General features: G+C 45.4%; 1 protein-coding gene across 1 annotated transcript in view; it reads left to right on the top strand.

Moving 5' to 3' along the window:
- Nucleotides 1-200: 200 nt before the first annotated feature.
- ZNF638 (zinc finger protein 638) overlaps nt 201-17,736 on the top strand; it is a 55,621-nt gene continuing 38,085 nt past the window's right edge. The window contains exon 1 of the mRNA XM_073555077.1: nt 201-386. The gene's annotated coding sequence lies outside the window, so the exon portion shown is untranslated. The remainder of the gene's footprint in view (nt 387-17,736) is intronic.

Here is a 17,736-nt window from a genome sequence, read left to right as displayed (position 1 = left end):
TGCTCGCTTTCCAGTTGGCCCCTCGGCCCCTGCTCGCCTTCCAGTCGGCCCCTCGGCCATTGCTCGCCGTCGCCGTCCTATCAGTTTGAGCCTGAGGTAAACAAAAAAAAAAAAAAAAAAAACTGGCGCCAAAGAATCCAAGGGGGAGCGAACGCGAGAGCGCGCACGCCGGATGCCGCGTGTACTGACGTCAGCACGGTTCATCCGCGGAGTTGCGCACGTCGTAGGAGGAGGACCTTCGCTCGAGTTCTCAGGAGAAGTCGTTGTCGTCTGTGTTCGGTGAGCGCTACCGCGTGTTCGAGTGAGGAGAGGCGCGGACAGAAACGGCGTCGGCTGCTGCAGTAGCAGCAGCGGTGTGAGGAGGAAGAAGGCGAGCAGCGAGGCAGGTAAGCGAACACACGGGCGGAGGGAGAGCAGCGACTGCGGAGACAAGATGGCGGCGGCGGCCACCACAGGGAGGGGAGAGGGGGCTCTGTGTCCAAGCCACCCAGGCCGTGCTCGGGAGTAATGGCGGCCACACGGGGCCTAGGGGTTAATATTTGCCATCATGCCGCCCGCTGGGTGTTCATCGGAGAGGATTTTGCTCCGTTTCGTTTACACGTCATTTTTTTTTCCTCTCGCTCGGCCAGCGCCATCTTTGCTGCCGTTTCCCTCCTGATGCGTCACGTCCTGTAATCTCCGCCGTCTCTGGGGCTCGTCCTCGTCGGATCATCTGTGTCTTTACCATTACCGCCTGTCCCTCTGTATTGTGCTGTGATTGCGTCAGACCCTTCTACAAACATGTGCTTAATAGTTACTGGGGAAAAAGTGTTTTGTTTAAAGGGATCAAAATTAAATGGGTCACCCGCTGCGGTATGTTATTATACATTGGTGCAAAGCAATTGGCAGGACCCGAGCCGTCGGCCACGTCTGTGATCCGTGGCCTCAGCGAGCTCTGAGCGCCCGCTCTTACCGGCTGGCAGCCGTGGCGCCCGCTCTTACCGGCTGGCAGCCGTGGCGCCCGCTCTTACCGGCTGGCAGCCGTGGCGCCCGCTCTTACCGGCTGGCAGCCGTGGCGCCCGCTCTTACCGGCTGGCAGCCGTGGCGCCCGCTCTTACCGGCTGGCAGCCGTGGCGCCCGCTCTTACCGGCTGGCAGCCGTGGCGCCCGCTCTTGATTAGCTGGCCTGGCACATTATCATTGTGCACATATAGCACGGCCATCACCATTTGGCATACAGCACTCCAGTCTGCAAATTCTTTTAACAAAAAAAAAAAACAAATTTTTTTTATACTTAGTTTGTGCAGTCAGGTCCGATGAGCGTTTCTGATCTTGATCCGGCGTCTCCTCTTGCGATCTCCGTCCTACCTCCTTGCTTCATGTGGGTGACACATCCTACGTCAGTGTCCTTGATAGTGCTCTTTCGCAGGCGCATTTCTCTTTGCCATGCTTGGGGCAGAGAAAAGTACTGAGGTGCGCTGGCTTCACTTCCAGGTCATCGGAGCTCTTTGGCCCTTCCCGCACATGTGAGCTACAGTACTTTGCTCTGTTGTCAGCAGGGCAGAGAGAAGTGTACCTGCACAATAGGGGCACTGTGGATGACGTAGGATGCGTACGAATGATAAAAGGTCTTTTTTGAGATCTGCAGACTGAGTTGAGGACTTTTTTTTTTTTTTTTCTTACAGCACTCCAGAATGCTGTAAAAAAAAAAAAGTCTCTAATGGTTGTGGCTGTGCTTTATATGGGAAAAACCTGGTGACTGTTTCCCTTTAAAGGGAATCTGTCACCCTTTTTTTTTTCCCCTATTAGCTGCCGGCATAGACATCGGGGGCTTAACTACAGCATTCTGTAATGCTGTAGATAAGCCTCCAATGTAACCTGAAAGAGAAGAAAAACACGTTATACTCACCGAGGTGGGCGGTCCGATGGGTGTTGCGGTCCCGCGACTCCATTCTTCATGCGATGACGTCCTCTTCTCCCGTCCTGAAGTGGCTCCGGCGCAGGCGCATTGCTCTGCCCTGTTGAGGGCAGAGCAGAATTCTGCAGTGCGCAGGCGCCAGGCCTCTCCCGACGCCTGCGCACTGCAGGACTCTGCTCTGCCCTCTGCAGGACTCTGCTCTGCCCTCGGCAGCTGAAAGGCCAAAAAAAGGGGTGACAGATTCCCTTTAATTGAAGGAGACCCAAGGATGCTCTCAGGAAAGAGGCGGTTTTCAGAGATTCTGTCCAGGGCTCATGGTGATCTTAAAGAAGTTGTCCACTACTTGGACAAGGTCTTCTCATGGCCCAGGTCATGGCCTCGCTCCAGAGACAAATGTATGGGGCGAGGCTGCGCCCGCTGACCGGGAGTATGTATGATGCTTAGATACCCTCCGTTCCCAGGTCTGAAACTGGCGAATACCGGCAGATGACAGTGCGTGTCCATGGAAGATTCTTAAGTCTGCAGACTTATCGGTTTTGACCGGACAGCCCCTTTAAAATAGACAACTACCAAACCCTGCCGTTTTTCTAATTTTCCATTTCTGCAGATGTCACATGACTGCAGCAACCAATCACAGGCCACGTTCTCTCTGCGTCTTGAGTGGCAATTAACTGGCTGCAGTGGTCTCCTGCTAGAAGGGGGAATGAGGAGATGGTTGAGTAAGGTTTTTTTTTTATTATTTTACACCTGTCTTCTTGCTCTACTCAAGAAGAAATGCAGAGAGCAAGACAACAGGGAGGGGAGGGAGCAGGTGAATAAGCCCTGCCCACCGGACCGAGGCAGTTTACATACATCTGAACCGATATAAAAAAGGTATTTATACATGAAAGGTGCGAGGTCAGGGGGAAGCAAAAGTGCTAAGAGAATCCTTATGTGACACACAGTTGAATGATATCATTATATGATATCTCAAAAAAGGGGTGACAGATTCCCTTTAAGAAATGTCTGTTAATGCAGGGCTGTGGAGTCTGAGTTGGAGTCGATATAAAATGGACCGACTCCTAAAATATATAATAGGGTACAGTAGTTCAGTGCAGAATATTTTTTCATAGGAATTTGGGAAAGTTATGAAATGTCCTATAAATGGCTTATATTCCTGATCTAAGGCTACATTCACACACAGCGTTTTTCCTGCGTTTTTTGAGGATACGTTTTTCAGCTGCAAAAGCCGATCAGCTTTTAAAAAAACTGCATCACCTGAAAGGTTTTTGAGCTCATAGATAATGTTTTCAATAGCAAAAGCAGATTAGAAATCTGCTCTATCTATCCATTTATCCATATCTGTCTATCCATATCGTATCTGTACCAAAAAGAATGAAAACCGGGTAGTACACAGACTAACACTCCTTTTTTTTTTTAGCACCAGTCAGGTACACCTCATAGATGCCCAAAAGGATGCCCAGGACAGGCATTGCTCGTCTTCAGTAACACATCAACATCAATTGATAGTTGGAATAAATAGACTGCATTCATCACCACCACATCTTCTTAAGGTGCAGGCTTTATTTTCAAGTGTAGGGGTGTGCAGTATGAGGTTCTGCAGCAGCTGAGGTGTGCAGTATGAGGTTCTGCCCCCCCCCCCCCCCCCAAGTTTGATGCTGGCTACGCCCATGGTGTGAATGTAGCCGGAGGATCTAGGCTTTGTCTTAGCTAAGTCATAGTGTGTGTGTGTGTGTGTGTGTGTGTGTGTGTGTATATATATATATATATATATATATGTACATACACAGTACAGACCAAAAGTTTAGACACACCACATTCAAAGAGTTTTCTTTATTTTGATGACTATGAAAATTGTAGATTCACTCTGAAGTCATTAAAACTATGAATTAACATATGTGGAATTATATAATTAACAAAAAAAGTGTGAAACAACTGAAAATATGTCTTATATTCTAGGTTCTTCAAAGTAGCCACCTTTTGCTTGATTACTGCTTTGCACACTCTTGGCATTCTCTTGATGAGCTTTACCGGAAATGGTTTTCACTTCACAGGTGTGCCCTGTCAGGTTTAATAAGTGGGATTTCTTGCCTTATAAATGGGGTTGGGACCATCAGTTGTGTTGTGCAGAAGTCTGGTGGATGCACAGCTGATAGTCCTACTGAATAGACTGTTAGCTGCTTTTTTTTGCCATAATACAAATTCTAAGTAAAGAAAAACGAGTGGCCATCATTACTTTAAGAAATGAAAGTCAGTCTGAAAAATTGGGAAAACTTTGAAAGTGTCCCGAAGTGCTGTGGCAAAAACAATCAAGCGCTACAAAGAAACTGGCTCATATGAGGACCGCCCCAGGATAGGAAGACCAAGAGGTCACCTCTGCTGCGGAGGATAAGTTCATCCGAGTCACCAGCCTCAGAAATCGCAGCTTAACAGCAGCTCAGATTAGAGACCAGGTCAATGTCACACAGAGTTCTAGCAGCAGACACATCTCTACAACAACTGTTAAGAGGAGACTGTGCAGCAGGCCTTCATGGTATAATAGCTGCTAGGAAACCACTGCTAAGGACAGGCAACAAGCAAAAGAGACTTGTTTGGGCTAAAGAACAAAAGGAATGGACATTAGACCAGTGAAAATCTGTGCTTTGGTCTGATGAGTCCAAATTTGAGATCTTTGGTTCCAACCACCGTGTCTTTGTGCGACGCAGAAAAGGTGAACGGATGGAATCTACATGCCTGGTTCCCACCGTGAAATATGGAGGAGGAGGTGTGATGGTGTGCGGGTGCTTTGCTGGTGACACTGTTGGGTATTTATTCAAAATTGAAGGCATACTGAACCAGCATGGCTACCACAGCATCTTGCAGCGGCATGCTATTCCATCCGGTTTGCGTTTAGTTGGATCATTTATTATTTCAACAGGACAATGACCCCAAACACACCTCCAGGCTGTGTAAGGGCTATTTGACCAAGAAGGAGAGTGATGGGGTGCTACGCCAGATGACCTGGCCTCCACAGTCACCAGACCTGAACCCAATCGAGATGGTTTGGGGTGAGCTGGACTGCAGAGTGAAGGCAAAAGGGCCAACAAGTGCTAAGCATCTCTGGGTTCTCCTTCAAGACTGTTGGAAGACCATTTCCGGTGACTACCTCTTGAAGCTCATCAAGAGAATGCCAAGAGTGTGCATAGCAGTAATCAAAGCCAAAGGTGGCTACTTTGAAGAACCTAGAATGTAAGACATATTTTCAGTTGTTTCACACTTTTTTGTTAATTCTATAATTCCACATGTGCTAATTCATAGTTTTGATTCCTTCAGAATGAATCTACAATTTTCATAGTCATGAAATAAACGAAAACGCTTTGAATGAGGTGTGTCCAAACTTTTGGTCTGTACTGTATATATGTATTCGATATTATATATATGTATTCGATATTACATAGTGTATTACATATTTACAATTTATTACAGTTTTTTGTGTTCTAAAGTTGTATTCCAATAAATAGATATTATGTTCTGTCTAAATATCTTGATTATTGTATCATAGAAATGATTAAATGTCTGATGTTCACATTGTACTACAATAAATTTTTCACTTCAATATAAGCAATGTGTGTCGGAGTCGGTGTAAGGGAAACTGAGGAGTCGGAGTCGCAGGTTTGGCTTACCGACTCCACTACCCTGGTTCAGTGGAAAATTTCTCTTGCGCTTTGCCGAAATAGACGAGGAGCATTGAGTGCATCGACCTACTGAGCAAAAAGTTTCAAAATGCGCATGTTCTACCAAAAGTCAGAAAACATATTTGCAAGAAATATTTTACACATCATTCTAGATATATCTGTGTAAATATCTAGTGAAATTCCCTTAAAGAGAATCTGTCTCCCCTTTTTTGAGTTATCATATAATGATATCATTCAATTGTGTGTCACATAAGGATTCTTAGTACTTTTGCATCCCCCTGACCCCGCACCTTTCATGCATAAATACCGTTTTTTTTTTTTTATATATATATATATATATATATATATATATATATGTTCAGATGTATGTAAACTGCCACTGTCCGGTCCGCTGGGCGGGGCTTATTCACCTGCTCCCTCCCTCTCTTGCTCTACACAAGAAGAAATGCGTAGAGCAAGACAAGGAGGGGGGGAGCAGGTGAATAAGCCCCGCCCAGCGGACCGGACAGTGGCAGTTTACATACATCTGAACAGATATATAGATATAAAAACGGTATTTATGCATGAAAGGTGCGGGGTCAGGGGGAAGCAAAAGTACTAAGAGAATCCTTATGTGACACACAATTGAATTATATCATTATATGAAATCTCAAAAAAGGGTGACAGATTCCCTTTAATCTGGCGTTTATGGTAAATGGTTTATTGTGCGGTCGTGGATATTACGCTAATCCAGAGTATGCAGCTAACATTTTGGCTCAGATTTATCATCATCTTTGCATGTTTTTCTGGAGTTAGAATGGCTCCAATGGTATGTACACATATTGCATTTTTGCAGCATTTTTTCTTGAGGGGCAGGGAGCTGTGTTCTACAGTACCTGCGAAATCTATGCGATTTCAAAAATCTCATGCACACCCATGTTTGAGTTTTTGTTGACTGAATTTTAGCACTGCAGCATTTTTGAAAATCTGCAAAATGTCAGTTCTTTCAGTGTTTTTGCAACTCTTTTACCCATTGAAGGTGATGAGGAAGTTAAAAAAAAAAATATTCGTACTGCATTTTTGGTGACTAAATGTAACAACATGGTTTGTAGTCAAGTCACATGTAATGCACAACAAAATTTCTCAGCAAATAGGTGCATTTTATATGCAGTGTTTTTAACCCCTTTTTGACCGGTTGGTATTTTTGGTTTTGCATTTTTGCTTTTTGCTCTCCTTCTCAGAGCCATAACTTTTATTTTTAGGTCAACATGGCCATGTGAGGGCTTGTTTTTTTGCGGGACGAGTTGTTCTTTTAAGCAACACTGTTGGTTTTATCATGTCATGTACTAGAAAACGGGGAAAAAAAAATCCAAGTGCGGTGAAATTGCAAAAAAAAAGTGCAATCCCACATTTTTTTTGTTTGGCTTTTTTTTTTTACCATGTTCTCTAAATGCTTTAACTGCCCTGCCATTATGATTCCTATGCTCATTACGAGTTCATAGACACCAAACATATCTAGGTTCTTTTTTATCTAAGTGGTGAAAAAAAAAAAATCCAAACTTTGGGGGGAAAATGAGTGAGGGCCTATTTTTTGCGTGCCGAGCTGACGTTTTTAATGATACCACTTTGGGGCAGATACTAACTTTTGACCGCCAGTTATTGCATGTTAATGCAATGTCGCGGCGATCAAAAAAACGTAGTTCTGGCGTTTTGACTTTTTTTTTTTTTTTTTTTTTTTTTTTTTTTTTTTCTAGCGAGCAGGTTAATTTTTTTTCTTTTCTTACACTTTTGGCTTGCTTCAATAGTCTCCATGGGAGACTAGAAGTTGCCATAACCCGATCGGCTCTGCTATATACAGGTGATGATCAGATCTCCTCTATGTAGTAGAATTACCCACTTGCTATGAGCGTCGATCAACGGGTGGTACTCATAGCAAGCCGGCAGCGACAACCATAGAGGTCTCCAGGAGACCGCGATCACGTGACGGGGGTCACAGGTGGGCGGAATTCCGGCCCAATGGCTGGAAGCCCGAGTCAAATGCCGCTATCAATGTTTGAAACGGCATTTAAGGGGTTAATAGCCGTGGGTAGATCGCGATTCCACCCACTGCTATTCCGGGCATATGATAGCTGTTCAAAGCAGCTGACGTGTCCCGGGAAAGATGTGGGCTCACCGCCGGAGTAAATTTACGCCCAACATCGGAAAAAAAAAATTACTTAAGGCAGGCGGCAGTGCCTGCTCTGTAACATATGATCTATACTATCCATATTTACATTTCATTTTGTCATTTAATTTTCTTGATAAAAAAAAAATAAAATGGCGCCAGCACCATTTTGCTAGAGAATGCTACGGTGTAGGCGTGGCTGTCTGCACCATTTTGATTAAGAATTTTTTTTTTCCCCAAGAAATTTGACAAATTCAAATGAAAATATGGATATTACAGATCATCTTGTGGTACAGCGCCTCCATGATGAATGTAAATTTTTTTTTTTTTCAAGCAATAAGGCTGTGTTCACACACAGCGTTTTTTTTCGCGATTTTTCCAGTGGGAAACCGCGAAATAGAAGCTTCCCATTCATTTCTATGCATTTTGCACTTTTTGTGCACATTGATGTGTTTTTACCACAAAAAAAAACGCATCGCAGTGAAAAATGTGCATGCTCATTAATTTCGCGTTTTTTTTCCGCGTTTCAAAAATCACGGTGAAAACATGGTTTCTGGGAAGGGAGTCCTGTTTTTCAGCAGAAAATTTCTGCTACGTGTGCACTTAGCCTAAGATTTGCAGTGTGTAATATAGAGGGCAGGTCTCTGGGAGATCAGTAACCTGTCATAAGCCATCAATATGAATACCTAGGCAGAGCACCTCCCAAAACACCGCCCATAGCCCCCCGGGGCATGAGATTGTCAATAACTGAAGATACAGATTACACAACAACCTCAAGACAGATTTCATCACCAGGTATCAATTTAATCAGTATAACGACTCCGACCTGACACTATAGGTTACTGAGCACAATCCTGCTGATAGGTTCATTTTAAATAGTTAGTTTTATTCATGAAAAAGGCCATTGCATAACTGAAATTCTGCAGATTTTTTTTTAAACAAAAGTCAGTTTTCTAGTTATTTTTAGAGCACCATTGATTACATTGTACTGTATATGAGGGGGGTTACATATAAACTACAGTGAACCATCTAGCAATGACAGACTGGTACAGGAAGGAGAGGACCCTGCTGCCACCGGCTTAGGCTGCCTTTATATTTATCATGTTTTTGCGGGCCGATTTCGCGGCCCCAATTGATTTCCATGGGGCCGCAAAATCGTCCCGTAAAAATTCCACGGTGTTCCGTATTTGCGATTGTGCTAAAAGATCGTGCTTGCTCGATCTCTTTCACGGCGTACGGACACTGCCCCCATTGTTAATCAATGGGGCTGCAAAAACAAACGGAAGTTTGTTTTTGAGGGGCACCGTGACTTTCGGTTTTGCGGTTTTCCATAGTATTAGAAAAATAAACGGCGATCCGCAAGCTTTTTTCGGTTCATTATTGCGGCAGACCGTAAAAAATGCGGCGATACGGGCCGCATAAAAAGCATTAGTGGTCACCAATGGAAGCGAACATGCCCATCAACATCCTAGAAATTCGGGCCATCTTCCTGACATTGAAAGCCTTTCATCACTTGCTAGCAGACTCTCATATCCGAGTACAGTCGGACAATGCCACGGCGGTGGCGTATGTGAACCATCAAGGCGGGACCCGCAGCATCCAGGCGATGAACGAAGTAACATGTATCCTACACTGGGCGGAGGATGCAAGGTCTGTACTCTCTGCGGTCCACATTCCGGGTGTGGACAACTGGGAAGCCGACTTTCTCAGCAGACAAGGAATGGACTCGGGGAGTGGTCTCTCCATCCCAAAATTTTTCGTCGGATCTGCCATCGCTGGGGGACCCCGGACGTGGATCTAATGGCATCCCATCTCAATGCCAAGGTTCCCAATTTCATGGCCAGGATGCGCGATCCGCGGTCGCTCGGAGCAGATGCCCTGGTTCAGGACTGGACCCAGTTCCAGCTTCTGTACATTTTTCCACCCCTCCCCCTGATCTCCAGAGTCCTGAGGAAGATCAAACAAGAGGGAGTTCCCACCATCCTGATCGCGCCAGACTAGCCCAGGCGTACATGGTACGCCGACGTCGTGCAACTCACAGCAGACGCCCCCTGACGTCTCCCCACACGTCCCAACCTTCTGTCACAAGGCCCGTTCTTCCACCAGAGCTCAGGGGCTCTCAATTTGACGGCGTGGCCATTGAGACCTGGGTTTTGACCCAAGCAGGTTTTTCACTGGACATCGTTAAAACCATGATCAGGGCTCGAAAGCCAGCTTCAGCCAGGATTTACTATCGTACCTGGAAGGTTTTCTTTACATGGTGCGAATCTCGCGGACAGATCCCACTCCCCTACTCTCTTCCAAAGGTCCTCGGTTTCCTTCAGTCAGGCTTGGACGCCAGGCTATCCCTGGGCTCGCTTAAGAGCCAGGTGTCAGCGCTCTCAGTGCTCTTTCAGAGGCGTATTGCTAACAAGCCGCAAGTGAGGACTTTTCTCCAAGTGGTTTCCCGGTTGGTTCCCCCCTACAAACATCCATTGGAGACGTGGGACCTTAACATGGTCCTGACAGCATTGCAGACACCTCCTTTCGAACCCCTTAAGGAGGTCTCACTCCGCCTTCTATCACAGAAGGTGGTTTTTCTGGTGGCAATCGCCTCGCTACGCAGGGTGTCCGAACTTTCAGCACTTTCCTGCAGACAAACCTTCCTGGTTTTCTATCAGGACAAAGTGGTTCTCCGTACAGTCCCATCCTTCCTTCCGAAGGTTGTGTCCAGCTTCCACCTCAATGAGGAAATCTCACTACCATCTCTTTGCCCGCTTCCTGTTCATAGAGTGGAGAAGGCTCTGCATATGCTTGACCTTGTCAAGTCTGATTCACTTTTCCTTCTTCCAGAAGGCGTTCGCAAGGGCCTACCGGCTTCCAAAGCCACCCTTGCTAGGTGGATCAAGTCCACCATTCAAGAGGTTTACCGTCTTAACAATTCTCCTCTTCCGGCCAGTATCACGCACACTCTACGTGGGTGGTAGAGGCCTCTTGGGCCGTTCGGCATCAAGCCTCGGCACAACAAGTGTGTAAGGCAGCCACTTGGACTAGCCTCCACACATTTACAAAACACTACAGATTGCATACCCAGTCCTCAGCGGATGCGAGCCTGGGTAGACGGGTCCTGCAGGCGGCAGTACCCCAATCTAGGGGACTGTCAGCACAATATTCGTCCACTGCTTCCCACCCAGGGCCTGCTTTGGGACGTCCCACGGTTCTGTGTCCCCCAATTAGGCGACAGAGTAAGGCTACTTTCACATGTCCGTCTGTGGCATTCTGGCGCCATGCGGCAAAAAGATGGAGTGCCGGATCCAGCCGTGAACGGAGGGACCGGAAGTATATGCGGCGCATCTTACGGCGCCTGACACGGCTATGTTGCAAAGGGGTCACCAGGGAAGAAAAGGATCCAGGAGCCGGTGAACGGGGTATGAAAAAGAGAGAGAACGTGGTATGAGAGAGAGAGAGAACGGGGCATGAAAGAGAGAGAGAGAACGGTTAAAGAGAGAGAGATATCCAGGCATGCGCACAGGGTAAAACCGTGCATGCGGTGGCCGGATCAGGTAGAAGTCTGATCCGGCGGCCGGAATGTGCCATTGAGAAACATTGTCCCGCAGAGCCGGAAGGGCCGCATACGTCCATGTCCGGCTTTTTTCGCCGGACAAAAAAACGCTGCAGCACCCGTCCTGTCCGGCCGCCGGACAGAGGAATTCAGCCGGATCCGGTAAAAACCGGAACAAACGGAAGCACATGCGGCGCGATCCGGCGCATGTGCTTCTCAATGACAAAAAAACGCATCTGGCGGTAAAAAAAACCGGATCCGTTTTTTTACACACATGCCGGATTGTGCCTGACTGCACAAACCGGATGTGTGAAAGAGGCCTAAAGGAGATTTTTGTGTACTCACCGTAAAATCTCTTTCTCTTAGCCTTTAATTTGGGGACACGGCTCCCACCCTGTTGCCCTTGCTGGCCGTTGTTACGGTTGGGTTCTCATATTGTTGTTTGAGCTCGTTTATAGTAGCCTTCTTACAGGCATGGTTATGTTTCTGGTATATTCCTCCTAATGCTTTTGCACAAAACTGGAGGAGGCTGACGCCATCCAGGGGTGTATACTGCAGAGGAGGGGCCAAAGTTAATCTTTATCAGATTATGCATAGTGTCGCCTCCTAGTGGACAGCAGCATAACATCCACGGTTCTGTGTCCCCCAATTAAAGGCTAAGGCCTCTTTCACACATCCGGTTTTCAGCATCAGGCGCGATGCGGCGAAAAGTGTAAAAACCGGATCCGGCGCCGGTTGCCACCGGATCCGGTTTTTCCCCCATTCAGTTTCATTATTGCCGCATCGCGCCGGATACCTATGCGGCGTATCCGGTTTTTGCCTGATCCGGCAAAAACAGCCTGTCCGGCGTCTGGAAAAAACGTTCCATGTAACGTTTTTTTGCAGCGCCGGACCGGCTTTTTCCACAGCGCATGCCCGGACTCTGTGAATGTTAACCCCACAAGTGCCCGGCGAGAGAGAGATCTCTCTCTGTCACCCGGACACTTGTGAGAGATCTCTCTCGCCGGGCACTTGTGGGGTTAACACTCAGTGTCTGGGTGAGAGAGAGAGATCTCTCTGTGGGGTTAACCCCACAAGTGCCCGGCAAGAGAGAGAGATTCTCTTGCCTGGACACTAAGTGTTAACCCCCCATGTCTCTCTCTCCACCCCCCTCCCCTCTCCTCCCCTCCCCTCTCCTATCCTCTCCTCCCCTCACCTCCCTTTCAGCAGCTGTCTCATTGGCTGCCTCTGTCCACCTCGTCCTGCGGCTCCTTTAATAATGTCCGAGCCGTATCGTCTCGCCGCACACACATCCGGTGTCAGGGCTGCAGGCCGGATCCGGCGGCCCGGCTTTTCGCCGCACGCCGCCGGACCCCACACACCGGATGTGTGAAAGTAGCCTAAGAGAGATTTTACGGTGAGTACACAAAAATCTCCTTTTTGTGTATATTTGGTGTGCTCTCTAAATAACTCTGCACATATCCATTGTTGTCTAAAAAGTGAGGACTCTCCTAAGTGAAAATGGTGAAATTGTGCCCAATTAGATATTTTCCCTCCCCAGTGTCATGTGACTTATCAGTGTTACAACAGTTGCGCCATGGACGACGATAGAGGAGTGCACGTGCTCAGCATTGTATCCAGAAGTCGTATGAGTGCTGTCAACATTGCTGCAGACATTAGAGGTGGAGGGGGGGGTCTGCCTGTCAGTGCTCAGAACATGTATCGCGCACTGCATCGAATTGGTCTAATACACCAGAATACCCAGCAACACTTTGCTGAAGACAAGCAGACTAAGGACATGGATGGAAGGAGACCATGTCCTGTGCTCTGAGACCAATATAAACATATTTGGTTCAGATGCTGTTATGCATGAGTGGCAGCAACCAGGCGAGGACAAGTGTCTTGCCTACAGTCAGTCATGGTTTGGGGCTGCGTGAGCGCTGCTGGCTTTGCGGAGCTGTAGCTCATTGAGGGAACCATGAGCCGTGCATCATCTCCTCCCCCCCCCCCCCCCACCTACGGAAACTGCGCTGCGTGGCAGTATTCCAACATAACGACTCCCCACACCTCCAATATGGCCACTAACTTGCTAAAGAAGTGAAAGTTAAATATGATGAACTGGCCAAGCATGTCTCCAGACCTATACCCTATTGATAATCTGTGGGACATCCTCAAACAGAAGGTGAAGAAGCGCAAGGTCTCTAACCCACCAGCAACGTGATGTCGTCATGGAGGAGTGAAGAGGATTCTAGTGGCGACCTCTGAAGTTCTAGCGTTCTCCATGCCCAAGAGCGTTAAGGCAGTGCTGGAAAACGGTGGCCACACAAAATATTCATACATTAAGCGCCATTTTCACTTCAGGGTTTACTCACTTCTGTTGCCAGTGGTTTAGATATTGGTGGCTGTGAAAGCAAGCTGCTGTAGTTGTTCTGTAACTCTTTATGAGGGTTGAATCTGCATTATGAATTGTCTTCAATCGGTTTATGAAGTCGGAATGAGCTATGAAGTGCGAGTCCTAATGTCCTAATTGTTTTGGGATCAGAAAGCTTGAGAAGATTATAATAATTTGCCTGAAGCTATTCTTTTTTTTTTTTTCTTTTTTTTTTCTTCTGTAAAACACCCAAGAAGTACTTGCTAGCTTTTCACTAAGGCAAAAGAATAAATGAGTAAGGTGGTGGATCTAGACATGCTTGCTGAGATGATTGAAAACTGAGGACCTAATCCTTAGTTGACTGATGGTCCGGCACATCAGATCTGATGGTCGGCCCTTATGAGGGAGTTTCTGTTTGAAACGTCAGGAATAAATAAAGATACACGGTCGACCATAAAATCTGTTTGTCATTTTTGGTACAAAAAAATGAGGTTTGGGATGTTAATAGCGGTAACAGCTGATATTTTTTCAGTAGACTGGAAATTTGCATAAAGCTTGTTTTTGCTGTCTTGATAAACTTACAGACATACAATGTGCCACAGGTACAACAAGCCATGTAACTTGATTTATTTTCCTCTGAAGTCCCTTTTTGTTCCAAGTGATGTCCCCCCCCCCCCCCATTATGTAATGTATTTGGGGACCCTCGTGTATTCTGTGGGCAGATGACGTTGAGGAAGAGAGGTATTTCAGGTGGATTTCAACATGCTCAAGCCTTTTACTCTCTGGGAAGATAAACTGCCTGTTCAGTATAGCATCACCTGCCCTTGCAGAACATACTCACACTTGAACAATGGTTGAAGGTTGAACTTGATGGACCTGGGTCTTTTTTCAACCTACAGCTCTGGCAAAAATTATAAGAGACCCCAGCACAGTTTTATAAAAATCAGCTTCTCTACATGTCTGGCAGACATTCCATTTCAGTGTCAGTTGAATTCCAACCAGAGTCCACCTCATTCTACTTAATGTGCTTCTGAACAGGTGTTCACCTGAACGAAATCTTATTTAACGGAGGAAAGTATAAAAAAAAAAACCTGCTGTGGTGTTCACAATCCTCCTGCAATAGGACAAGCTGGATGGCAAAACAAGTGCTAGTAATATCCCAAAAGTAATGAAAACATAACTTTTAACCATGCCAAAGGAGTTGAAAAGAAAAGTCCTTGCGTGAGGATAAAGGCTCATTTCTGGCTTTACTAGCAGAGGCATACAGTGAGCGTCATGTTGCCGCCGTTCTTAAAATTTCTAAGATGGCAGTCCATTACAACAAGGTCAAGCAGCAGACATTGGGGACAACAAAGCTATAGACCGGCAGAGGGCAAAAACGACTCTCCACTGACCAGGATGACCGTCTTCTTATTCGAATTTCACTCAGCAACCGCAGGATGACATCAAGTGAGCTACAAAAGAAATGGCAGCTGGGGTGAAGTGCACGGCAAGAACAGTTCGTAACAGGCTCCTAGAGGCAGGGCTCAAGTCATGTAAAGCTAGAAAAAAACCTTTCATCAATGAGAAGCAAAGGAGAACCAGGCTGAAGTTTGCCAAAGACCACAAGGAGTGGACCATAGAGGACTTGGAGTAAGGTAATCTTCTCTGATGAGTTTAATCTTCAGCTTTGCCCAACCCCTGGAGAGGCGTACAAGCCAGAGTCTTGCACCCACTGTGACATTTGTTGGGATGATCGTTGATGATCTTGGGATGCTTCAGCAAGGCTGGAATTGGGCAGGTTAATCTTTGCGAAGAATGTATGAATTAAGCCTCATACAAGGTTATCCTGGAAAAACAGTTGATTCCTTCTGCTCAGGCAATGTTCCCCAACTCAGTGGACTCTTATTTCTTTTTTTTTTTTTTTTTTTCCAGCAGGACAATGCGTCATGCCACGTAGCTAGGTCACTCAATGTGTGGATGAAGGACCACCACATCAAATCCCTGTCATGGCCAGCCCAATCTCCAGACCTGAACCCCATTGGAAACCTCTGAAATGTAATAAAGAGGAAGATGGATGGTCACAAGCCGTCAAACAAAGAACTGCTTAGATTTGTGTACCAGGAGTGGCATAAGGTCACCCAAAGCCGTGTGAGAGACTGGTGGAAAGCAGCCAAGATGCTTGAAAGCTGTGATTAAGTCATGGTTATTCCACAAAATATTGATTTCTGAACTCTTCCTGAGGTAAAACATTACTATTGTTTCTAAATGATTATGAACTTGTTTTCTTAGCATTATTTGAGGTCTGCAAGCACTCTGCATTTTTTTGTTTTATTTTGACCATTTCTCATTTTCTGAAAATAAATTCAAAATTTATTGCTTGGAAATTTGGAGACATGTTGTCATAGAATCATAGAATCGTAGAGTTGGAAGGGACCTCCTGGGCCATCTGGTCCAACCCCCTGCTCAAAGCAGGATTCGCTAAATCATCCCAGTCAGATGTCTGTCCAGCCTCTGTTTGAAGACTTCCATTGAAGGAGAACTCACCACTTCTCGTGGCAGCCTGTTCCACTCATTGATCACTCTAACTGTCAAAAAGTTTTTTCTAATATCTAATCTGTGTCTCCTCCCATTCAGTTTCATCCCATTGCTTCTAGTCTTTCCTTGTGCAAATGAGAATAAAGTTGAGCCTTCTACAATGTGACAGCCCTTTAGATATTTGTAGACAGCTATTAATTCTCCTCTCAGTCTTCTCTTTTGCAAACTAAACATTCCCAAATCCTGCAACCTTTCCTCATAAGACAGGGTTTGCAGACCGGTCACCATTCTGGTCGCTCTTTTCTGAACTTGCTCCAGTTTGTTGGTCTTTTTTAAAATGTGGTGCCCAAAACTGGACACAATATTCCAGATGAGGTCTGACCAAAGAGGAGTAGAGGGAAATAATGTCCGTAGTTTATAGAATAAAAGAGCAATTTACATTTTACTCAAAAACATACCTATAAAGAGAAAAACCAGAGAAACTGAACATTTTGCAGTGGTCTCTTTAATTTTTGCCAGAGCTGTATGTAACAAGCTGAGTGTGCATATAGGGGTAGAGGAGGTCAGTCGAGTGAGGCTGCATTATGGTCAAAGACAGTAATTCACTTTTGTCATATATACCCGGGACTGCTCCTGTCTTTTATGTCAAAGATGTGACTTGGACCGATGTGTCAAAACAATTTGGTAAGGTTTGTTATAGCTGCAGGCTTTTATGCATTACTGACACTAGGGGCAGCACTGATTGCAGGAAAACAATTCTATAGAATCCTTGATAATACATTTTATTTAAGCTTTTTGGGAATGCAGGTGACAAGAACCCAAAAAATGTTGAATTCTTCTATTTGACTTTTTTTTTACCTTCTAATTATCTTGCAATTACTGAAAATTGGATAAGTAATATTTTTTACAGGTTGAGTTCGATAATGTGACATCCTGCTTTTTTCACAAGTACATCAAATAATGCTTCTAAAATAAGGACCAAAATGATTGTAGCCTGAAGTGAAGCAATGCCTTGTAGTATATGCATATTAAGTTTGTGTACATAGTAGCCATACTTAAACTCATTTTTAGCACCTGTATAACAGTGTTCTGGCAGAGGGGTAATGGTAGGTATTTCTAATATTTTCGATACTCCTTAGCAATCTTTGTGTGTGTTTTCTTCTGTTTTATGCTGTTAAGTACGGTGACTTTCTTTTGACCTGACTTCCTAGATTATCTAGAGTTCAGATTATTCCTTAGAAAACATAGCATTCAGAAGGAAGATAATATAATTTAATACAAAATCTTCTATACCTTCATTATAGAAAATACTTTGTTAATTGAGACCTTGTAATGCAGGTTAGGCCCGGAAATTAGTGCATAAATTAAAAAGATGATTAGATAAGCTGCTGAATTTATGGAATTTCACTCCATACTCTAAATATTTTGCTATGGTAAAATGACATGCGGGATGCTCTACATGATTATTGCTTTTCAGTGAATACGTTTACCTCTGGCTGCTAATAGCCGGTGTATACTTTTTGACGATCCTTTAAGCTGTGAATTTATAACGCTGAAAATGAAATTATCTTCAACTCCATGATGTGTTTGGGTCAATGAACATTTGCCAGCTCAC

This window comes from Dendrobates tinctorius, unplaced genomic scaffold (assembly GCF_039654945.1).
Source record: "Dendrobates tinctorius isolate UK_male_01 unplaced genomic scaffold, ASM3965494v1 ptg000216l, whole genome shotgun sequence".
Classification (NCBI taxonomy): Eukaryota; Metazoa; Chordata; class Amphibia; order Anura; family Dendrobatidae; genus Dendrobates; species Dendrobates tinctorius.
The sequence above is the reverse complement of the archived record's forward strand: the minus strand, read 5'-3'. Positions and strand labels throughout refer to the sequence as shown.